The following is a 27,507-nucleotide window of genomic DNA, read 5'->3' as shown; positions in this document are numbered from 1 at the left end:
ACTATCTCTTTATGGAATTGTTTGTAATTAAAAAAAAAATAAAGAATTGTTCTTTAAACGTAAATCTACATACTTTTCAAGAGAAGTTGTTTTTATAAATTCCGTTTCCGTTTTTATAGAATTTTATAAATGAAATGCATCTTTTTTATTGAAAAATACTAAAAACACAGGAATCGTGTGAAAGCTTTTTTAAATGAAACAGGATTCAGATTACTTGTATACATTTTCAAGGGTCGAGATATGTAGATAAAAATTTTCAAACAACTTAAATTATGGCGTGTAAAATTATATGTGTGACAGTCCAAACGACATTAAAAGGATAGAGAAGGATAGTATATTGATTCTATAAAAATCGAGCAAAAACGAAAAGAATAAGGATAAAATAAACGTCAAACAACCCGAAAATGTTGAAATTAGAAACGCGTTGTATACGATATTTTATCTCCAACGTAATGGCACACGATACATTAACGTATATTGATGACCAAAATGAGCAATATGGCAAAATATGAAAACGATCGGATAAGAGATAAGAGATAGAAAAAATGACTTATTAAACGAAGACCATGTGAAACGTGAAGGAGGTTAGTAAATTAGACTTTTTTTTTTGCAAACTGAGGACTGCTGTATGTATTATATGTACAGATTTCAAATTGACCCCTTTTCACACGTCTCTCGACGCTCCGTGAGAACGAACGTACCGAAGACGTACTCTCTGTGCGAGCGCTCACAATACAGCGATACGCCATACCGTCAAAAAACCCACACCTTTTAACATACACAACAAACACCTCCCACAAAACGAACACCAAAAGAACACATGTTGGCACCAGGCGAGGATCCAACCTGAAAAAGCGACTGAAGAAGACACTGATAACTACAACCGAAGCTCCTCAACCAGGCTGCTCTCAGACCGCTCAGATGGAGACCGAGTGGCAGTTTCCAAAACATACGGCAAAGAACGTGAAAGATGTTGCTCCTGAATTTAAAATTCAGGAGAAAAACAAATTTGAAGGGCTCTCGGAAGTTTCCGATGTCCCCAGAAGCGGTGGAAGAATCCCGCCCATCATCATGACGGCTACTGGCACTCACGGCAGTATGATCGAGTCGATCAAGAAGTTTGTAAAAGACTTCACAATGACTTACATTGGTCAAAATAATGTCAAGATACAATGTAAAAGTCTTGAAGACTTTAAAAAACTTCGGGATGGATTGACACCGGACCGACAATTCCATACCTTTTCCAGGAAGGAGGAAAAGGAAATAAAAAGTGTCGTACGTGGCTTGCCGAAATTGCCGGAAGCTTATATTAAAGATGACATCATCAGACAGGGATTCCCAGTTACCAAAGTCATACAGATGAAGACGAAGGAGCCTAGGAGCAACGCCACCGAGCTATACTTGGTGTTCTTCGAGCCATCAGTATCGGCAAAGAAGATTAAAGATATCCGGTACATCTGTTACACAAAGGTCAGTGTCGTTAAATATACTAGTAAATCTCAAAATATTACTCAATGTTTCAGATGCCAAGAATATGGACACGCTGCGAAAAACTGCAATCGGCAGGCCAAGTGCGTCAAATGTGCCGGCGCTCACCTCACCGCACAATGCAATCAAGGAATAGTTACCCCTGCTGTCTGCTCAGGCTGTTCAGGATCTCACCCCGCTAACTTCAAAGACTGTCCAAAAAGACAGAGCTATCTGAAAATGCTGGAATCGAGGAAGAATCGAGCATCAATTGTCAAAGCCAACCCTTGGAAACTCCCAGTGGTGCAGTCACAAAATATCCCGGTCGTTAACGATCATAACTTCCCAAAGCTACCGACCATTAAAACTCCTTCACCAAATATCCCAAATATCCCTAAAAAACCCCACCAATCCCAACATTCAACCAACAACAGACCTAACTTCCATGGCGTCTATGACGAAGATGTTGAAGATCCTCCAGGAGATTCGTGCCAAGGCCAGCGGTTGCACCGACAAACTAGAGCTGGCACTCATGCTTGTCGAATATCTCGATGTCTTTGATTAACGGGAGGCGCCCGAACATTCTAGCTTGGAATGCTCGTGGACTTAAGAATAAGATTGACGAACTAGAGTCGGCGATCGGTGAGTACTGTGTTGACATAGTTTTGATCTCCGAGACCTTCTTAAAACCTCATATCCGTATTAACCTACCTAACTTTAACTGCTATCGCGAAGACCGAGAACAGCATGGAGGGGGAGTTGCCATTTTTATAAAATCGTCAATTAAACATTGTCGCGTAATAACTCCGCCACTAAAAAATTTAGAACTAACCGCCATCGAACTAACAATTAACAACACCCGTCACATAGTAGCATCCGCTTACAATCCTCCCCAAAAACGATTATTGGCATCCGATCTTAACAAAATATTTAACATTGGTAGTTCGGTAGTGGTAGCTGGTGACTTTAATGCCAAACATCCGTTATGGAGTTGCGTAAACACTGGCCAACAAGGCACAACTCTTTTTAAATACATCCAACTAACAGATACAATCTTACTTCATCCGGATACATACACACACTATCCCACAAATAACTCACAACCATCCACACTAGATCTTGTCCTCGTCAAGAACTGCCCAAAAATATCGACACCAAATGCCCTTCAAACCCTGTCGTCTGATCATCTCCCGATAATCTTCTCAATCGACGGGAAACCCGAGGAAATCTTCAAGCATAGTTGGGATTACGGGAGAGCTAACTGGCGAGAGTTCAAGTTGTACATAAATGACCAAACTATTCTAACTTCTACCACACTCACAAACAAAACAGAAATCGACAGCTCCATAATACACCTGACGGAATCAATAACTCGATCCAAACACCTCCACATACCTAAGACACAATACATTGAACACAAACTTGAGATAACTGACTTTGTTGCAAATCTAATTAAAAGTAAAAATAAACTCCGTAAAATTTGGCAAACATCAAAAAATCCAGCATTGAAAACATTAATAAATAAGCTCACATATCAAATTAAAATTAGAATCAAAGAAATCAAAAATGTAGCTTGGTCTAAAAAATTAGAAAAATTAAGCTCAGTTGATGGCTCTCTATGGAAATTAGCTAAAGCGATTCGCAGGACAAAAAACTCGATTCCTCCATTAGATGATGCAGGAATCTCAGTGACGCGTGATTGCGACAAAGCAGAACTATTATCAAAATCTTTCCAAAAACATCACACACTCACACAACATTACAATCACATACCAACGCATAAAAAAGTCAACCGGTCCATTAAAATCATCACAAAAACTCCCACTAACAGTACTAAAAATATAAAATTGGTGCATCCGTGTGAAATCCAAAATATAATACGTAATTTAAAAAATAAAAAGGCACCTGGGCGGGATTCAATAGATAACATCATAATCAAACAACTTCCGTTTAAAGCTTTAGTCTCACTATCAAAAATATTCAACGCATGTTTACTCACCGGGTATTTCCCTGAATACTGGAAAACAGCCAACGTAATTCCCATACTTAAGCCCGATAAAAGCTCAAAAAACCCGGCCAATTATCGACCCATTAGCTTACTTTGCACGCTTTCAAAAATTCTGGAAAAAATAATCTACACTCGTTTACTTAAAGTCGTAAATAAGAAATTAATAAATGAACAATTTGGATTTCGCACTGGACATTCCACGACCCAACAACTAACAAGACTAACTGAACACGTGACGAAGAACTTTAATATGAAGAGAAGTACCGGAATGGTGTGTCTCGACATAGAAAAGGCCTTCGACACGGTTTGGCACGATGGACTCATTCATAAGCTCCTTATTAACAAAATACCAAACTACCTAATTCTCATTATCAAATCGTACTTAACTCGTAGAAAGCTAGTGGTTAGCGTAAATAATGAATTATCGTCTCCAAAAATAATCGCAGCTGGCGTTCCGCAGGGGAGCTTGCTTGGCCCACTCTTGTTCTCCATATATATAAATGACATACCTATTCCAAAAAACTGTCACATAGCCCTATATGCAGATGATACAGCTTGCTTCACAAGTAGCAAAAAACCAGACACAATTCTTAAAAATCTTGAATTTGCAATTAAAACAATGACTGAACACTTCACTAAGTGGAAAATTCAAATTAATCAAACCAAAACAGACGCCATATTCTTTAGTGTTAGAAAGCATAAGCCAAGTTCAGATCTGAAAATCCCCTCTGGAGAAAGTCTGAAATGGCAGTCAATAATAAAATATTTAGGAGTAACGTTTGATAAAAGAATGAGATGGGCACCTCACATTGAGGCAGCGAAATGCAAGGCGATGCGGGGTATATCCTCAATATATCCAATATTTAATCGCCATAGTTCTTTATCAACGCTAAATAAAATAACATTATATCGCGCGCTCATATTACCATTATTAACCTATGCTTCACCTGTATGGAATAACGCCTCGAATACTAACCTTTCCAAGCTCCAAGTAATACAAAATAAATCCCTAAAAATAATTTAAATAACAAAATAAATCCCTGAAAAAACTGCATGCCATATATAATATTCCGTTTGTTACAGACATTACTAACAAACTAACCAGTAGATTATATGACAGAATCACTAATAACCATACTAACACACTTGTGAAGAGTGTCGGTGATTACAACAAAATGTCTATACCCTTCAGGTATAAACACAGATTACCTAAACACAATCTGCATTAGGTCATCGACTTTAGAGAGTCTTTAATTAATGTTATGTATTAGATGTATTATGAACATTTATAAGGATTGTAAATAGGTTTTTGAGCTCTTTTTCCTATTATGATTTAGATTAACATTAGAATAATATAATACTGTGATTACTAACCAAATTAAATTAAAATTGTAAAATAGATAATGATCAGTAGATCAGTAGCTATTAAAATAGATATAAGATGTATTGTGAACATAATTTCGTAATAATAAAAAGCATTTCAAAATCAAAAAAAAATTGACCCCTTTTCAATGTCAATTTGAAATGAAAAAGGTTTAATTTGAAATGAAAAAGGGTCACTTTGAAATGAAAAAGGGTCAATTTTAAATGAAAAAGGGTCAATTTGGAATGAAAAACCTGTATTAGACTATATTAGATGTGGGACGTTTTCATCATTAATTCGTATGTGCATACATATGTATAGTTTAAATTTACAAAATTAAACTTATTACATAATTAAAAGCTTAACTTATGTAATACAAATTTGAATTCAGAAAAAAGTCTTCATAGCCACTTCATAATTATTTTTAAATATAGACAAATATTTTATTCGTAATTTGTCAGTTATATTATACGTTTTAATTCTCTTTTACATACATATGTATGTATTCATATACATATATGCATACATACATATGTGTATGTATGTACATACATACATACATACATGCATATGATGGATTTCACAAAACACGAAATTTTCATCTAATTAAAAATTATAATATTTTAGGAAAATTTAAACAACACCATTACATGCCAAAAAATTTGATTAAATTGACTAACTTAGAAATAAGATTTTTAATATATTAATAAATTAATAAAAGACCCATAATGATGTTAAATGAAATGAAATTATCTATTTAGATGTCATGGGACCACACTGTGGCGTAGTTTACTTATGTAATATTTAATTTTCAATTTTTAATGTTAAATTTAAATCACAGTTTGTACCTTCATATGTAAATGTATGTATGTACATATGTATTTCAAGTTTTATGTAATAGGTTTTTGAGATTTATTCTGTATACACTATTTATTTATTTATTTAAAGTTTGGACAATTGTAACTTTACAGGAATTCCTAATGCGCCACAATGGTCAAAAATATAACAGAAAAGAAAAGAAACAAAATAATAACTAAAAAAATTTGACATTACAAAAACAAAATATATGTATATAAACCGATTATACTATAAATTATACTAACAAGATACATAAATTGTAAAATAGAAAATAGCCACTGGATCAGTAGCTGTTAGAACCGTTTTAACATGAATTGTGAACATAATACATATATACATATATATGAACAATAAATAAAATTTAAAAATCATATCAGATTTTAATGTTAGATTGCTTTCATAATAAATTTAGCAATTTTATTTAATAAATAAGAATTATTTTTTTTTATTAGTACCTGTGCACATACATATATACATACATATGTGGATATGTATGTACAATAACATTGAACAACAAAAAAATACTGGAGCAGACACTAATCGATCTTCACTAAGTTTGACCCATTGAATTCGAATATGGCAATGATTTTTGTTGGTTTCATCTCATTTATGAGATATGAGCGTTTAAAAAAATGCCCTCATTCACTGCTCGAATTACTACTTTTAGATAGCAAAAAAAATATTAAGTTCAAAACCAGTTCTTGTACATAATAAAATATAAAACTTCCCTAATGAATACATGATAACTTGATAAAAAAAAATTTCCCATATATATATATATGTATATATATATATATATATATATATATATATATATATATATATATATATATATATATATATATATTTGACTCGTTAGATAATTAATTATACGTATTTTAAAGAAATAAAAAATCAGAATCAATATATAATAATCTGACTATTGATTCCAATACTCATTTTTGGTAAAGCAATACTAGATTTTGAGTTAAAGACTGCAAAAGCTGAAAATCTTCAGAAATTGCCTATTCAATATCTCTTATATAAAATACATATGTATGTATATACACTCATATCTCTTACATAAGATATACAAATCATTGTCGTGTTCGAATTCAGTACATAGATTTAACCTAGTAAAGATTGATTTGTATTCGCTTTGGTAAGAAAAAAACGTGATTTTTTTTTTGTTGCTCAATGTAATTAAACAATTTAGTAAATATTTCATCCCATCATTCAAAAAAAAATGTTAAATTTACTTTGAAGTATATACATACATAGAGAATATCAAAATATAAATCTGCTTTCGAACAAAGCCATTCTAATTTTTGTAAATAATGTCTTATCTAACATTCTCAATTGCATATAATAAATAGAACATTCGATGTGACCGATTATAAACCATCTTGAACGATTTCAAGTGCACTAATTACATCAACCAATACCCACAGTCTCCACATATTGTTTTTTAATTAAATAATATTAATATTATAAATACTATTTTTTTAACACTTATACATAGTAGTAATATATGTATGTATGTATGTATGTATGCTGCGTTCTTAAAACTGAATTGTTCAGGGCAGCATTTTAAATTGACACATGAATTGAAATTGTAGTCGAAACTTATCCACACTATATTGATAATAAAAAGTGACATTATTTTGATAAGCTACCAATGTGCACCGTGATAGAATACGATAACAATAACAAAACTGCATTAATAATGAAAGTCACTCGCTTTTTTAAATCCTATTCTATGTACATATGTATGTACGTTTCACAATTAATAATTAGATTTTTATCTGGGCCACTTTTGTAATCACTATCTATGTATGTAGTATGTATGTTCATATGTACGTATGTATGTATGTCAACAAGTGGTGATAAACCGATGTGAAATACTCACCGATTTTCTGCCGCTTGTGGAATCACCAACACGCCAACAGACTAAAATTTCCCGTGAAACTGTGGTGCTGAAGACATCCTGATGGTTTGGTATCAACCCTCCCACTTGTGGTATTGGAGTGTCCGGGGGCTGACCGCTTTCCAGTGCGCGCGCCCCTTTTGCATTTTGCATTTCTTATTGGTGGAAATTATGGGGGTGGGCGTGTTTTTCCGAGTGCAGGATCACGCCCATACATCCCCCTACCCTCTAGTTTGACCCTTTGTGGTGATTATGGAAAACTAACCGGGGGTTGATTACACTCGGGTGGTTACCGTTTAAGAAACGTATCCGATTTTATATGTGTGTGTTAACACGCATTCTTTTGATGAATATAAATACATACATAGAATCTTTGATGTATACCAAAGAGGAATGCTTTCAATTGCAATTTGTTTATGTTCCACGTATGGAGTAGTTATGTATGTATGTAACAAAGGCAACCACAAAAAAAAACTCGGATGTGACCAACCCATGACTTTATCTATGTATTTGAGGAATATAAGAAGGTCACAAAACAAAATTCGATATTGAACCATACAGACACATTCACACGGATTTTTGAGCTCTTTTTTTATTTTGAGCTCCTATTATGCTGTAGATTAACATTATAAAAATATAATACTGTTACGTATACTAAAAAGAGCCGCCGAGTAATTGCGATCGGATTAGGCCGGGTAGCATCCTGAGAGACTGTGAGACCGGTGTAAGTGGTTTTAAGGATTAGCGATAATCTAAGTGCATGTAGGCTAAACAATGGCGACCGAGTTGGCTGGTATTGGTCCTTTCGCAGAATTGACCTGTACCGTGTCGTGGGAAGACATATCCGTACGTGACCATAACAATAGGTAAACAAATTAGACGTCGAAGATATCCTGAGAGATCTATTCCTTATAAGGCGGTACGTAGGCGATATCAGGTAATTCTGGACTTAACACTGACAGTGCGTATATCTCCTTAATCATCAATAAATGCTGTGAAACGACTGTTGGCCTTTTACTTGGATCCTCCACCCACCCCTACGCAGCAATACTGTTGCGTAGGGGTGGGTGGAGGCTTTATTTTTAATCCATGTCAACCCAGAGCTCGAACCCGGGAGTCTCTCGGTGGCATTAGCACCGAGCTATACTCAAGGCCGCTGAGAGAGTAGTGAAGCTGGGGTTAAAATTTTGGGGCCCGGACTACTTGAAGGGCCCCGTGTTGGGACGTTCGACTGATCGATATTGATATTTTATATTATTCTACATAAAAATACATATATTTCTTTAATGCTAAATACGGATGTGACCAACGCACGACTTTATCTATGTATTTGAGGAATGTAAGAAGGTTATAAAACAAAATTCGATAATTAAATATACATACACCTTCACACGGTGACCCGAAAAATGCGCTCGAGATAGTTGCACTCTCGAGACATTGAAACTTTCAAAGATGCTCAAGAAGAACTAACGCAATAGAATTCCACAAAAAAAAAAGTTTTTTAAAAACATACCTCTTCTATAATTTGTATATAAAATTATTATTTTGAATAAAAGCACCAATAATTTTTTTTACGTATGTATAAAATTAATGACTACCAATTGTCACCGAGATTAAAAATGTTCGGACTTGAAAAGCTTCTTAAACGATATTTTATCTTTATGGAAGTGGCGGAGGATCCATTTACTTATATTGATGACCAAAATGAGCAATATGGCAAAGTATGAAAACGATCGGATAAGAGGCAAACTTTTTCCTGAATTGTAATCGTAAGTGAAACGTAAAGGAGGTATGTTAAAAAAGAGATAATTTCACCGCATGCCACTGATATGTATTATATATATATATATATAGTACCGTTTACCATGCACCCTTTTTTTATCTTTCGACTTAAGATCTTTCGATTTTCGATCTTTGCCTTCAGATATTTGCTTTTTCGACCATTTCACTTTCGGTCCCGTGATACTAATAGCTATGACAGCATTGTCGATACAGATTGAGCGCAAATGTACGGAAACTTACACAATTCAAAAGTTCTACTTCCGGTTGTCTGATTTTATTATATTTACTATCTAAACAAAAACACGTGCCGCGAGCCTCTCTGTGTGTTTGTCGTAAAGATCATCTGTCCATAGAAAAATCGCTCGTAGGATCTTCTACTACATTTGTCGTAGCTACTTGCCACGATAGACAAATCTGACAAACTTTTCTTGAAGTTTATCGACACATAAATATTACGGCACCCTGAAAAAGCCGCGCATGACAATTTTATTCTGTTTTTCTCAGTTGAGTCACCAATTATTATACCTATATTATGGGTCTACCCAGTTCCACTCACTTGCAATGCCTCAGGATTCGTTTTCCTAACTTAATTAAATATCCAAAAATGTAGTAAGTATTAATTTTTAAATATTCTGAAGGTGTTTTAACAGGTTCAAAATTTATGAATGACCACAATGTATATCGTATATTAAAGATATTACATACATGTATACAAAAAACATTTTTGTATACAATATAAAAACTCCTGTTCAACCCTTTGACTGCTGACGTCTTTTCTGTTGAAAGCCTGCCACGCTGATAATTTCGCCAAGATTTCCAATAATAATTATTTATAAATCCAATAGAAAGAAAGTATAAAAATTTGAGCTAATCCAAACAAACCCTAAGTCCACTACCCTAGATAAATACCGCCGAAGATTTTGAGTTTTCTAAAGGTGTGTTTTTAAACTATTTAATATATCTTGCAACAATATAAAATAAACAAAAGAAGTGTATTTATGAATGTGTTATTCCAAAACTAGTTCTATCTTCTTCATTGTTCTAAATACCAAGCCACAATCTAAAATACTCAGCAGTTAGGGATTTCCATCGGGAAATTCTGCTATGGTTATAAATTCAGAAATTCCGGTGTAAACCAATCTTTATAAACGTTGACAAATGAATGACACGGATTACACGACACATGTTCAATGCATTTTTTTTTCAATGCTACCTGGAAAGGCTTAGTGGGTGGTATTCTTGTTTACTTTGTACATGTCCAAAATACAACGCCTGGAATGCTACCTGGAGAGACTTAGTAGGTAGTATTCTTGTTTACTTTGTACATGCTCAAAATACAACGCCTATCGGCGTTTTTCAAACCCATGGACTTATTGGCAAAACGCCGATCAGCGTTGGTCAGAATTCAAAAGGTTAAGCAGACGAAAAGTTGAGAAAACGAGTCTCGAGATATTGCAAGTTGGTACAACGGAGAGCATCGGTATATTATATGTTTAAAAAATACATTATTTCTAATCTTTGAAAGATAGAGACGAACGTGATAAGGATATATGTCGAAAGATTGTATTGCGTTGTGAATAAAGGCTTTATTTGTAACTGTTACGTAATGGTGCGTAATTTTATAATTTAATTTTTATTTCGATGTTTTGTATCCTACTGGTTTAAAAAGTTGGCCCAGAAGCCGTCGTCGGTTTGGTCCGTACGCACCATAAGATAAACTGCTAGAGTTGTATGTATATGTAGTAAAATCTCTAGCTTTATGTAGTGATGGAATATAAAACAATATTTTCTGAAAGTTAAGATTTTTTTATGAAGATATGATGTAAAACAATCAATGTAAAATTGCACTTTTAAAAAGAATTTTCGTTTGATTCTCATATACCAAGTTAATAGATTTATCTCTCGATTAGGATCTTATGGCCTCGCTCGCTTCGGAGAATTTCGTAGGCAGTCCCAGTCTCATCTTCCGATAAATCTATCTGTGAATGAGGCCGCTATTAGCGAGTGTTGTTATATTATCATATTTATAAAGACGGTAATCTGTGTGTGTATGTGTGTGAGTGTGTGTGTATGTGTGTGTGTGTGTGTGTAACTCTCGCCGAACATAATGAACGAATCGATAAAAATCGATAAATTCATTTTTCGACGAGATGACTTTGTCGCGACTCGAACCGATCACCCCAAATAGCCGGAATATAGGTCTAAATTGAGATAATGGTCACGTACATCACGCCAAATCCAATTCTTCATTTCGCCTTTTTGTTTAAACATTAATCGAAATATTCCGTCTCGCCATATAAAAATACGTAATTTTAATAATTTCATTTAGCGAGGTTTTGAACCATTTTTTTTTTTATTTATTTTCAATTAAATTTAAATTTAAATTTAAATTATTTATATTTTGATGATATTCGAGAAAAAATTGATTTCATTCACCGCGGGCGCCGGGAATCGAACCTCAGACCCTCCGATCCAAACTAAATGTTCTCACGAGCCCGCGCCACACGCCATATCCTCGCCCAGAATACGTGTTGTAAATATACATCATATGTATACGCACGTAATTTGTTATGTGTAATAATAATATTCAACGTTACGAGGTCAATGACCGTTTGTGTATAATCGGAAAATATTACATTTTGTTAACTTTAATTAACATTTTGTTAACGTTAACTTTAAGAATTGAAGACTTTGTTTGAAAAACAGCACATGTCACAAAATACGAATTGTGCAGGGGAGCAAAAAAACTATTTATCTTCCGTTATTATTGAAAAATACTTTATTTAATACATTTTATATTTAAAAATATAATATACAGTAAGAACGGTTTAAAAATAAAAATTGCAAAATACACGTAAAAAATAATAAAAAATAAAAACCAGGTGGGACATAGGTCGTTTTTCCACAAATTTCGCAATTATTGAAAAATAATCTATTTAATACATTTTATATTTAAAAATACAATATATAATAAAAATAGTTTAAAAATAAAAGTTAAAAAATACACGTAAAAAATAATAATAAATAAAATAACCAATAATTCGTTTTTCCATAAATTGCGCAATTATTGAAAAATAATTTATTTATTAAATTTAATATTTGAAAATACAATATTCAAACTTAATAAGTTACGCCGCTTGATCTTTCTAGAACAGTGGTCGGTAACCTGTGGCTCCGGAGCCGCATGAGACTATTTGCATCAAAACTCGCGGCTCTCATTGTCTACTAAAGTTTACGTGAAATTATATAAATACGTATTCCGATAAGGGTGTATGAAACATAAATTTCAAAAATTGATTTTCATACATCTCCACAATTTTCAGCTCATAAATGAGTAGGATCTATATTAAATTTTAATATACAATCCAAAACTATTATGTTGCGGCTCCCAAACTTTCCAATTTTGCAACTTTTTCCTTGGTTTGGCTCTTAGCTAGAAAAAAGTTCTTCATCACTGTTCTAGAAATATTAAACAAATAATCAATGTGTTCCAAACGCTGTAGCAGTCGAGCGTATAACGCGGTATCCTTTCTACAAAAGTGGGATAAGCTAAGGGTGACATTTATGTCCATACAAATCATCACTTTTTATTACCCACTAATTCCAATCTTCGTAATTATATATTTGTAAAGAAACATGTGGAAGTTATGAAATAAGAGGTAAATATGCAGAGGTAAAATCACAATCATACCTATATGTATGTACCTATATGTATTTCATATATTTATTTCATATATTTATTTATTTATTTATTTATTTATTTCATATATTTATTTCATATATTTATTTCTATATGTATTTCATATACCTATATGTATTTCATATAGGTATGAAATGTGAAAAAAATATGTAATAATATGAAAAAACGATTTTTTAAAATATAAAATTGTGCCATTCAATAGTTTTAAAAAAGAATATTATACCATTAGAAGAAGTTATAAAACATATGACGTACATACATGCATCGTTTGAGGCCGATCTTGTAGGAAGAACAACATATGTCCCTGGACAAATGTTGTTTTTCTAACAAAATGCTTGGACAAGTGTTGTTTTTCCAAAAGTGGCTATTTTTTGACGCTCATTTTTAGTGACTAAGAGATTTTTTCCACATCCAATAAAAAGTGAGCATGTAGTCCGTGATCAGGACTATCGTTTGCAACAATAAAATCGATTTCGAAAAAAATGGACATATGCTGTTTTTCAAACGGAGTCTTACAAATAAAGAATCGAAAACTATCTATGAGAGTCTACGAAAATAACGGTGCTGGTTACGGATTTTTTTTAGTTTTATACGAGTATATAATAATTTTATACCCAAGCGAAGATATTCCATCGGGCTATTCACTATATACTAATAAAAATGACTAAATCACCGGACATGCATAGCGTAAAGTGAAAAATATTCAATACGAAGGGAAAAGAAGTCTTTGTTCGCTGCGACACAAAAGAATACGCCCGCGTACTTTTGCAGTGAGAAAAATGCCAGTCGCGTGGTGGTGACAGAGTGGTGGGGGCTTTGTGGGGGATGATGGGGGCTTTTGGGGATGTTTGTGGGGTCAAAGATGGAGACGTGGGGGCAGCCCTGACACGAAATGTCAATAGCGGCCCATTAGCGCGACAAGACAAGCCTGATGGCTCCTTTTTGGGGTTCCCATCGCACCAGATTAAAACGGGACAATCGACCACCTACCTCTACATCACACAAAAAAAAAACACATTCAATTTAAGAATCAATTTTCCGACTCAATACATAAAAATGTATGTATTTATTAAACAAAAATAACATGCGTAACCAATCACTTGTGGTTGAAATAAGTCCCACTGGCATTCCAAATAGTTTAATAATTTTAAATAATTTAACAATCAGCCTATAATCATGGCAGCGCATGGCCTATGTCAGCGTTTCCCAGTAATGGCGGACATGCAGGAATGAATGATTTACAATCATAAAAATATAAATATTTTTTATATCTAATATATAATTTCAAAATAGACTTTGTAAGTTTGTATCTTTGTTTGAAACTTCGAAAACAAAATAAAATTTCCATGACGACAATTCAAATGGTTGAATATTATATTTTTTTCGATTAAAATAAATTTAATAAAAAAACAAATGAATATTTAATATTAGATTCGCCATGTTTAAGCTGTTTATATTAAAAATTCTGAGCGAAGCCGGGTAAAACAACTAGTAATTAATAAACATTATCTTAATTAGTAATCGTTAACGTCAATATGTACAATCTATGATCGAAAATCTGGCAATCGATACGTTTTCCTCAGATCCGGCATGGATATTGGAGTGCATTTTTAAATTTACCGCGTTCACGCTCCAATAAATAAATAACTTGAATTTGACACTTGAAAACAGTTCGATAATAATAATCTTTAATGTTGCAGATAAAATTGAAAGTACATACGATTAGAAAATTAGATTTTTTGAATTTATGTATCGAAAATGATCAAACTGAAGTATTTGAAACTTTACATAATTTCTTATCTGAAAAAAAGAGTCGTATGTCTCAGGATATACGTGAAAAAATAATTGAATATTTAATAGGGCTAAAATCGTCTTTTACGCGGTGCTTCCCCAAACAATTTGATTTCAAACCCTTTTAAAAATGAACAATTTCGGACAGCTACCAAGGAAAAGGAGAATTTGATCGAACTTTCAAATTATAGCATTCAAAAACTGAATTCGAAATAAATAAGGTTATTAATTTTTGGCTAGGTATTAGTGAAGAATATGAACAGCTTTATGACATAGCGCTTAAATTTCTGTCGCCGTTTACTAGCACTGAACTGGTCTAGAGAGCTTTCTCTTCATATATTTTAATAAGACATATATAGACATTGATTGAATCCAGCTCCAGACTTAAGGGCAAATCTCGCATTTTTATTTTGTAAGGAGATTTAATGAAAAGAAAACATATTACATATATAATATGTACATATTTTGTAATTTTGTGATTTTATTAAAACAATCAATAATATTTTTACTAAAAATAATAGAAGTATGACAAGATAGTATATTAAACTTTGAGCATATTATAATTGTGAATCCGCAAAAAAAAATTTTCCATAAATTTTTTTACAAAAACAGATCTAAATATTGGGTGTATCTAGTCTTAACATCCCTTACCATGCAAATACTATATATATATATATATATATATATATATATATATATATATATATATATATATATATATATATATATATATATATATATATATATATATATATATATATATATATATATATATATATATATATATATATATATATATATATATATATATATATATATATATATATATATATATATATATATATATATAATAGTTACACTTGCAAAAACAAATTTCATGAAATACAATCATTTTTATATGGTGTCACAATTTAGCGTTATGTACTGCCAAGTGGTACGCGAGTCAAAAAAGGTTGGGAAACGCTGGCCTATGTGGTTCGGTGATTATTCCGCACAAAACGATCTCGCAAACAAATAACGGGATGGCAGGTATAGCTTCGGTTCGCATAGAGCTAGGTCGGGTCTACCTCACGGCACCGAAAGTCAAAAGATCGAAAAAGCAAATATCGGAAGGCAAAGATCGAAAATCGAAAGATCTTAAGTCGAAAGATCAAAAAAAAAGGGTGCATTTACCGGGTGCATTTGCAAGGGTACCGTTTTTATATGTATGCATGGTAAACGAAAATTTTCGATTTTTTGACTGTCGGTGCGGTGACAGTCACCCAGCTAGGTCTTTTATGTTCTACTAACTGAACCCGGCATGCCACAATAACGCATGCAATTCCCGTTCCCATTCCCATTTGTTGGAAAAACGCAGGGATCGAACAAATTTGAAATAATTCAATTGTTTGCTTATTTCACTTAACAACGCAGGTCGCGACACGAAAACATTTGAAATTATTGCGTTGCATTGGCACTCATTCCCGTTTTTCCCGTTCCATTCCCGTTTTTGGGCGATTTTTTTTCACAGTTATCTTCCTGGACATGTATACAACAAATCCTGAAAGTTCCATCATAATTGCTTCAGTGGTTTAGGAGCCTATACGAGACACACATACAGACATTAATTTTTATATACATATATAGATATATGTAGATAATCTTTGCGACTTCCCGGTGTTTTTCTTTAAGGATGTTGAGTATTGGTTGTTCATCGAAAGAAAAATGTCCTAGATATGGGATTGGGGATAAAAACACTGTATCTGGTATCGTCTGGTCTTGTTCAATACCAGACGTTTTGGTTTTCTGGTTAATTTTTATAGTGATTAAAATTTTCAACGCTATGTTTCTCTCACAATATTTATCACAAGGTAAAATTTTTGCACTACTCGCATACATTTTTACTTTATCTATGTACGTGGTAACAATAGATGAAGTTTTGTGATCATGCGAAAATTCGAACTCGAGATTTTGACTGATTCGAACTCAGAATCAATCAATGATCGCGTTTTCATGATCTAGAAAAAATGTGTGTGTGTGTGCGTGTGTGTGTCTGTGTGTGTGTGTGTATTTTGGGGATATTTTTAACACCGTTAGTCCTATCGAAATGAAACTTAGTATCAGTTAATGAAATTCTTATCGACACGTCGTAATTTTTTTTCAAATTTTTAAGTTGACCGGAAATGGTACCTTCCCTTATAGGTGTCCTCTTTTTTGTAAGTTTTTGAATTCAATTATCTCCCAAACCACTAACTGAATCAGACTGAATTTTTTTTAAATATGATAGAAATAATAATTTTTATAACCTTATATTTTTTTAATATTTCTATCTGAACCGGAAGTAGTACTTTTACTCTAGAGAATCGAGGTTTTTTATGTTTTTCTCAGAAACCTTTTGGTTTATTGAACTGAAATTTCATATCTAAAAGTTTAAACTTAATACCAAGTTATATATAAAATTTAGTAAGTATCTGTCAACCGGAAGTGGCAGATTTTTCTTCCACTATTTTTTTCGACCCCTTAAACATGTGTGTTTGTCACAAAAAAATTCAAGTATAATTCTTGTAGTAATGTAATGAAAATAAAAAAAAATTATTAAATTTTATAAACCGGAAGTGGGATTTTTTTCACTTAGAAAGGTTGAAAATGTTGTGCCCACTACTCTGTCCACACCCCTGAACGTATTAAGCTGAAAATTTATATTTCTATCCTTAATGTACTAACTTAGAGCTGGTAGGGCTTTGGTCAGAATTCGTAAACCGGAAGTAGTATTTTTTTTAAAAACAATATTTCATTATTTTTTCATCATTTTATTTTGACCTTTTAAATTGTTGTAAGCTTCTTGATATTTATTGAGTATAATAAAGATAGTGATTTTAAGTAAAAATAAAAAAAAAATAATTTAATGAACCGGAAGTGGGATTTTTTTCCTCGGAGTAAGGTCATAAAAATGTTGTGCCCACTACTCTGTCCGCACCCCTGAATGTATTAAGCTGAAAATTTATATTTCTATCCTTTATGTACTAACTTAGAGCTGGTAGGGTTTTGGTCAGAATTTGTAAACCGGAAGTAGTATTTTTTTTTAAAACAATATTTCATTATTTTTTTTTTACCTTTAAAATTATTTTTATTTTCTTGATATTTAATGAGTATAATACTGATAGTGATTTTTAGTAAGGAAAAAAATTTGAACAAAATCTGACAACCGGAAGTAGAACTTTTGTTTTGTGCAAATTTCCATACATTTGCGCTCAATTTGTATCGCTATCATAGTCATCAGTTCAATATCGAATTTTGTTTTGTAACCTTCTTATATTCCTCAAATACATAGATAAAGTCATGGGTTGGTCACACCCGAATTTTTTTTAAATGTTTTATTAAAATAATTTTTACAAATGCGGCAAAATTAGAGAGCGGCCGATTTAAGTTTGCACACAGGTGACCGAACTTCTTAGAGCGGTCCTGAAAGAAACCAATAATTTCGAAAATTTGCGAATTTAGAAAACCGCTATGAGGGGTGGATTGCCCCCCCCCCTTCCTCATCTCCCCCCCCCCCGTGCATCCATCCCTGTTTACTAGTTGAATTGTATTCAGTGGCGTAACTACCGCGCCCGCAGACCCCGCAATGCGGGGGGGGGCGCCGAGGCTTGGGGGGCACCGCGAAGCGGCGTGCCTTTTTTGCAGATTTTTTAATTTGTTCTGTAATTTCTTTGAAATATTTTTTTTAAAAACCTCTGTTAATTTTTATTTATTGTATTTACATATAGCTGACATTTCTCTCTTATTCTTGTATATATTTTTGTTAAAACAACGTGTTAAAACAATAAAATAAAATTATATGAGGCGTAAAAACGTAAAAATTTATAAATTTTTAGCTGTCAACATTAACAGGTGGGAAGTTTTTAAGGAAAATTCATCATTAGTTACTTTAAGCAGATTGTGCACTGCTTGTTGGTCGTCCAGATTAGACTCTATTAATGCACTTCGATATATATGTAGGTACATATATGTACAGAACGGTAAAACCCCAGGGGAAGATAATATTCACATTGACTTACTAAAATGTGACGGCTCCCCCCTAAATAATATCTTAGCTAGGCTTTTCAGCAAATGCATCCAGAACCAAGCTATACCAGAAGGATGGAATAACGCAACTATCATCTTAATACACAAAAAAGGTGATAAAAGCGATATCAAGAACTACAGACCCATTAGTTTACTTTCAGCGGTCTACAAGCTCTTCACGAAGGTTATTACAGAAAGGCTGAAGAATATCCTCGACGAGAACCAACCTATAGAACAGGCAGGATTTAGGGCAAATTTCAGTACAATGGACCACCTCCAAGTAGCTGGCGAACTAATCGAACGCGCCAACGAATATCAACGGCCATTGTGCCTAGGTTTCGTCGATTATGAGAAAGCCTTCGATACAGTGAGCCACAATGCAGTACTTAACGCTCTACAAACACAGGGAGTACCGGAACCCTATGTGGGGCTGTTAGCTGCAATATATAAGAATGCCACAGCTTCGGTTAAAAACTTCAGGTACAGATAGATTTAGCATAAGAAAAGACAAGGAGATACAATCTCGCCCAAGTTATTCAATGCGGTGCTTGAGGGAGTTTTCAGGAACTTGGAATGGGACAAAGCCGGAGTAAGCATCAACGGTCGCTTCTTGAGTCACCTTCGGTTCGCAGACGATATAGTTTTAATAGCTCGTGATTCAGCTGACCTACTTAACAGACTAACACAGCTGGACAGGGAAAGTAGAAAAGTAGAATTAAAAATTAACGTAGATAAGACCAAACTAATGTTCAATAGGTATTGCATGCCTGATAGCATCCCATTAGATGATAAACCAGTAGAAGTAGTAAATAATTATTTATATTTAGGTCAAATAATTGACATGTCTGGTAATAAAGATGAAGAGATAAAGAGACGTATGAAATTAGGATGGAGTGCATTTGGACGGATGAATGCTGTTTTTAAATCAAAAATGCCACTCTGCCTGAAGAAAAAGATCTTTGATCAATGCGTTTTGCCAGTGATGACGTATGGATGTGAAACTTGGACACTGAACACCAAGATGCTACATAAAATCCAATGCACTCAAAGAAGTATGGAGCGCTGTATGCTTGGCATAACGAGAAAAGACAGAAAGCGGAACACGTGGGTGAGAAGTATGACAAGAGTAGTGGACATAGTGGATAGAGTGAAGAGATTGAAATGGCAATGGGCGGGTCACGTAGCTAGGAGGATGGACGAAAGGTGGACAAAAGAATTGCTTGAATGGTACCCGAGAGAATGCAAAAGGGTAAAAGGAAGACCGCAAGGAAGATGGGTGAACGAAATTAGGAAAATGTGCGGGGTGAGATGGATGAGTGTTGCGCAAAACAGAGACGGGTGGAAGCGTGTTGGAGAGGCCTTCATCCAGCAGTGGATGGCGAGTGGCTGTAAATGATGATGATGATGATGACATATATGTACAGATGTTTTAAACTTTCTTACAGAAATAATTTTAAAAAGTAAAAGAAATGATGAACAATCAAAAGAAAAGTGACTAAAAAAGAAAATGGAAAGTTTCGAATTTATTCTCCTACTCGTGCTTCTTGAAAAATTCTTCGGTTTCTCAACTTTGTTTCAAAGTTCCTTCAATCAAAAAAAGCTGATGATATCAGTGCTCAGTCTATGATTAGAAATGCATATTACGAGATCAGTAATTTTAGAAACAAATTTGAAGGATTCGTAACAATTTCAACAATATTAGGGTTGAAGCCAAAATTGAATCTAAAAGCATGTCGATGAACTTAGTCATGATATACGATTCCAGGATCCATTAAAAGAAATTTTGAACAATTTTTAATGCGGCACTAAACGTAACCTAAGAGCAAATGAAGGTTCGTATCACGTTATTTAAACATTGTTTCAAAGTTCGCTTTCCTGCAAAACATTATCAGGTGACGATTTACATATATGTACATATATATATATATATATATATATATATATATATATATATATATATATATATATATATATATATATATATATATATATATATATATATATATATATATATATATATATATATATATATATATATATATATATATATATATATATATATATATATATGTACATATGTATACCATGAAGCTATGTCTCTAACCAACTAATATGTAAATGATTTTGACAAATCATTGCCTGATCAGATACTTGATTTCCGTTCGTGCTTAAAAGAAAATAAACCTTGTAAAAATAAAGAAGATCAACGTGTTCATAATTTGGCAAAGCTCTTCATTTGTAATTTTTTTTTATAATTTAAATTAGTCATTTAAATCATCTTGTTCCTCACGCTTCCGATAACTGTAGCCACTACGGAGCGCGCGCTTTTTAATAAGTTGAAACTTATTAAAAATTATTTAAGGTCAACTATGTCACAACATCGTCTTATGCTGCGTACGGACCAAACCAACGACGAATTTGGTCCAACGATTTAACCAGCAGGATTAAACCAGTAGCGTACAAAATATCGAAATAAAAATTAAATTTAAAAATTGAAATTAAATATCAAAATTAAAAATATTATTATTATATTAAAATTAAATTCAAATATCAAAATAAAATTATAATCAATATATTAAAATTAAAATAAAATATTGAAAGTTAAAACAGAACATGCCCAATTTAAATAAATTTTCGAGATTGACCTAAAATTAGATCATCAACAATCACATACAGATAATCCTCGACTTTTGTTTGTCGAAGATGTTGTGACTTACGTAGATACGCACTAAGATCGAAAAAAAAATCAAAGAATTATTATTTTTACTTCCCCGTAATGCGCAGCTACTGAGCATATATTATGTGTTAGTATGGGTGACCGAGCGATGTCTTCTCAACCCGAGACGTTGTCGGTTTAATCAAAGGAAATTTTTTTGTCTTCAATTGTTTCTCTCGTCGTAATAAATCAATTAATTAAATCATTTCAGAGGTAAATTTTATCGGATAATGTCTTCAATTGTTTCTCTCGTCGAAATAAATCAAATAATTAAATCCATCTCAGAGGTAAAATTTATCGGATAATGTGTGATTATTAATTTTATTTCGACAAAAGAAAAAAAAAACCCTTTGACAAATCACCGACATTTTTTTTGTTAAATATTTCATCGACGGCGAAACACATTGGTGTATCGTGACGACTTATAAGAAACAATAACAAGGTTTTTTTCGCTCGTAATTATAATATTTCTCTGGTTGTAATGCATAATATAAGCATTTTCTATCAAAATGTACGAGGCCTTAAATCTAAACTGGATGAATTAGGTTCTAGCTCGGCTATTCAATGTGCTGACATCCTGGTACTAACGGAAACCTGGCTTGACGACTCTGTGCATGATTCTTTTTAATTTACATTAATGACATCTCAAAAATAATTAAGTATTCAGACTATCTTTTATTCGCCGATGACCTTAAGCTTTTTATGACAGTTAAGTCTCATAGTGACGCAGCCCTTCTCCAATTGGACTTAGATGCGCTGTCAAGTTGGTCTGTCGATAATAAATTATTTTTTAGCATTCAAAAATGCTGTGTTCTCAATGTGACAAGATCTTCAAATCGCTTGATTTATCCATATCGCCTAAGTGGTGTTGAATTAAAGTTTTTAGATGAATATTGTGATTTGGGGGGTCTTGTTCTCGAATAATTTTCAATTTAAACGACACATAGACAATATTTGTTTGCGTGCAACAAAAATGCTGGGATTCTTACTAAGAGTTAGCAAATCTTTCCAGAGTACGTTGATGATTAAAATTCTTTATGAATCTTGAGTACGTAGTATTCTAGAATTTTCTTCTATTATATGGAATCCTACCCATATAACTCATTCATTGAAGATTGAGAGAATCCAAAAACGGTTTCTCAGATATCTTTATTTGAAACAGTGTGGTTATTATCCTTGGCTATATCCTAGTGCATTCCTATTAGGGGCGTTAGGTTTCAACTCATTGGAGTCTCGTCAGAATATGTTACTGGGAAGACACTTTTTTAAGCTGTTGAATGGGATAATACACAATCGTCAGGTTCTAAAGGAATTTAGGTTTAATGCACCTTGTAAATTCAGGGACTTGAGAAATCGTGATTTGTTTGTTCCTCCTGTGGCTCGCACAAATATGTTGTCAACGGCTCCTATATCTAGAGCGATATATCTGCTTAACAGGATTTCTGGTGAAATTGACCTCTTCAATATAAAATATACTAATCTGGTTGAGTGGTTGTTGAGGAATGCCAGTGGTTGATTTTGCCTATTATAAATATTAATGATTGTTATTACTTTATCTATGTTTTTTCTTTTTTTTATGATTTTATGATTTTAATGATGTTGTGTTAATATTGTTATTATTATAAGTTATTATTACTGTTATCATGTTATTATTACTGAATGACCGGCCACAGCGACGCGTTGGAGATCTCTGTAATGTCACTGTGGCTAATATGTTAAATAAATAAATAAAAAATAAAAAAAATATCGTCGTAATTCAAAACATTGTTGTAATTCAAAACATCAACGATGATCTAATTTTAGCTCAATCTCGCTCGTTAGCTTAATTTTGATATTTAATTTCAATTTTTTTATTTAATTTTTATTTCGATATTTTGTACGCTACTGGTTTTAAAAGTTGGCCCAAAATCGTCGTTGGTTTGGTGCGTACGGACCATTAAAGCAATGATAAGAATTAAATTTTAACAAAATAGTCGTGTTTGCCAATGACTCCAGAAAAAAGTTTGTCTACGTAAAAAAGGTATGAATTATTAATTTGGAAAGTTATTTTGCTGCAAGGAAATAATATGAATATATGGAGGGGGGGGGGGGCGCCTGGAATTCACGCTACGCCACTGATTGTATTCGAATATGAATGGCCTATAACGGCAAATGGAATATATTTCAACTGAAAATACACTTCGACTGTCTGTAAGGGCGAAAACACACTGACTAGTATGGGACCAAGGACACGTGTCCTTGACTTCCCGCCGTGACCATAAACAGTAAGTGTTCCCCAAACCGAATTTCGGTGTATTTTCAAGTTCAGAATGCATTTGTTTGGGAAGTCGCAAGTGTATGCATATCCATATGCAACCAACAAGTTTCTCCTACATTTCTTCAAATATGGGATTCATCGGTATCGATCGCTGTCAAGCAAGGATAAATACAAGGAAAAAATATAATAAATAAAATATCACCGAAAACACTATAGGGAGTGATTTTTTGGGACTGTGTACCATTTATATGGGCTGCGTTTTTTATATTATTATGGTGCTGCGTTTTTTTCTCATGTTTAAAAGTATTTTTAAAAAAACACGTACCACATACCGCTCAGTGTGTTTTCGCCCTTACGGTAGTTGGTACAAGGTTAGTTGGAATGTATTCTAACTAGTCAAAATATAATACAACTGGCAGATACACTTCAACCGTAACATACATATTTACATATACATACACCCTATCTGAATACACTTGGCTTATTTAAAACGGTTTCGATTCGCATGGAGAACATCATATTTACGATTTTTGAGAATATAACACAAAATAAATGCATAAGTCGATGGTTGTTATTTATTTGGTTTACGTGTTGTTTATAAAATCGAAAATAAATTTATAATGTAATAAAATAATTTTTTTTTTTATAAAATAGGAGCTTTGGTAATTTCATTTATGCAAGAAATCCAAGATGAATGGTGTATGTAGGGTAGGGCTGCCATTCGTCCCGATAGACCGGGACTTGTCCCGGCTTACTGATCTGTGAACCCGCGTCCTTGTCTATGAGTTAGTTGTCCTCAGGGCCGCGCCTATCATATGTATAAATGTGTGCAACGCACACTGGCGGCCGAAATATAAAGGCGGCCGAAAGAAATGAGAGTCAAAAAAATTATATTCCTCAAAAACTACGAAACAAAACATCGTACTGTTTAAAATGCATTTAGGTTGTATACTTGTGGATTGTTGTTGCAAGTTACAACTTGTAACAAACCCGAACTATAATTCGGGGAAATAACTGGATAGCAGTAGGGGCTCCAAAAAACCGCCCGAAATAAAAAGCCGGTTTTCGGTTTTTTTATAGATAAAAAGCCGGTTGGCCGGTTTTCACCGGTTTTAGAAAATTAAGATTTTTTTTAAAGTTTAAAATTTTTATATCGAAAAAAAATGTAAATATATATTATATTATGCAAAAAAATAGTTTTTTATGAATTAAATTGAGTTATAAACATTATGAACTTTCATAAGATCATTATGTTATATTATTATTACAAATATTACAATAAATACAATTTGTATAATATATCACAACCGTAAAATGGCAGATCCTAAATACGCACAAATAATTAAATGATTTAAATAAGCTACTATCACGAATATATTATTAAAAAAATAATGTGTAACCTCGCAAAAAAACTATAATTGTGGAATCGTGGAACCGAGATTCAAAGATATAGATAAAGAGATATTAAAGATAAAGACATTTCGAAGCTGTTTTTACGCATCTGTTTTAGCTTAAAAATCCAAAAACAAGCCGTTGCAAATGTCATAAACAAATTCATTTTAAATCCACAATAAAAGTAGGTATGTGGCCTTCCAATTCCTTCGAAGAAAAATCAATTATATTTCGGAAATTCCTATGCATTTTGCCATAAATCATTTAAGTTTACGACTACTGTTTTGTTGTTGACAAGTATGTACAAGGATTTGCGATAGTAACGTTTTTTATACCTGAAGTTGGGTAGGTCATTGAAACTACATACTTTCAATAATATTTTATTGGTCTTCGTCCATTACTAAATCTCAAAGAAACCGCTCAAGAAAGAAAGTATGTACCTTTTTTTGTTCAAAGAAATATACGCCTATTACCTAAGAGAGTTTATACTCAATTTGAAATTCATAATTGTTAATTTTGAAGAAAAAAACATTAATTAAAGAAAACCTAAAAAAGCCGGTTGATCAAGCCAAAAAGCCGGTTTTCGGTTTTTCGATAAATGGTCAAAAAGCCGGCTTTTCGGTTTCGGTTCAAACCGGCTTGGAAGCCCTAGGATAGCAGGTATAGTTTCGGTCCGCACAGATATATCGGTCTTTCATGTTCTATTATCTTTGAGACTGCCACGTATAATATATTGTTTCAAGGATGTTGAGCATTGGTGTCCTAGATGTGGGATTGGGAGTAAAAATGCTATATTTTCATAAATTAGCTAACTTTTATTGTGATTAAAATTTTCAACACTATACCCCGAATTAATATGATTTAAGAGCGGCCGATTTACATAAGTTTGCACACGAGCGGCCAAACTCCTAGATGCGGCATTGCTTGTCCTAGTATTCTATCTAGCTACATATTAATTAGACATAAACAACAAAAGAAAAACAAGTAAATGTGAGAATTCAAGGTAAGCATTAAAGTTAGGGCGGCAAGAAGCCAATGACAAGTGCGAATTACGAGTCGAATGCGAGTTGCCAGAGCTAACCATATGCTCGTTTCTGCGCTCGGTTCACGGCCATTTCACCGAGCAACCTATAATTACTTAATTGTATACAAAGTTCCGTGTGAGGCGAACTATTCTCGAACTAGGGCTTCGAGTCCTAGGTGGAAATTAGCATTTTTTCATATCTCAAAATTTCATTAATAAAGGAAATAAGCGTCGACGAAAATATGTAGTATGAATTAATTAACATATTGTTTAAACGCCATAAAAAACAATTTTATTTTAATGAATCCCTCAAAATATTGGTGTTTGATATCATTCCACCAACAAAATGTTGGTGTTTGACATCGATGCGGTGCAAACGATCGACAAGCGCCAGACAGACTGAACCACAGATTAACGACACGTGTACCTTATGCGTGCGCACTGCTCGCACTTACACTAAGCGAAATCTACCCGAAGTCCCAACATACCTACCTTGTATACGTTCTGTGCTTCTGATACTTTAGTTCCGAATTTTGCCTTATTTAACTCGCCAATAAGATCCAACTCAATTTTAATAATTGCATCTGTGCACATCGAAAGGTTACTCGTCATCTGATATGCAATCTATCATTCGTGAAGTCGAGAATTGCGTTTAAAGCAGCCATCCAATTAATCTGTGGTTCAGTCTGTCTGTCGATCGTTTGCACCAAACCCGTTTGACATCATCACGTCCTGTTCGAACACGTAAAGTCAACCGTATTCGAATTAGGTCAAAGACACCATAAACTCGTTCCAGATACGCAATCACGAGCACACGGTAACCCCCACGGAGCCAACTAACTACGCACCAAACATAGCACACAAAGAAAGACCTGGACCCCGTAGGAATCTTCCAGAACGTGATCTCACCAGTCGAGCTACGCGTTGCACAATCAACGACTATATAAACCAGCGCATCGTCCCCAGATGCCAGTGAGCTTCAGGAGCACGACCTGGTTCACTCCGTCGAATCAATTACCTACTTCGCCATAGATATATACAATTACACCTGTATTAATCGAGCAATAAAGATCCTCTTCAAAATCGATTGAGTTTCCATAGGTCGGGAAACGGTTGGAACCTATCACCCGCCCTATAAGTGGAATACTAAATGCAAAGATTTTGCTCTCCCTTTGGAATGAAAATTAAAAAAAAATTGA

This window comes from Arctopsyche grandis, chromosome 2 (genome assembly GCF_051622035.1).
Source record: "Arctopsyche grandis isolate Sample6627 chromosome 2, ASM5162203v2, whole genome shotgun sequence".
Lineage (NCBI taxonomy): Eukaryota > Metazoa > Arthropoda > Insecta > Trichoptera > Hydropsychidae > Arctopsyche > Arctopsyche grandis.
This window is presented reverse-complemented; position numbering follows the sequence as displayed.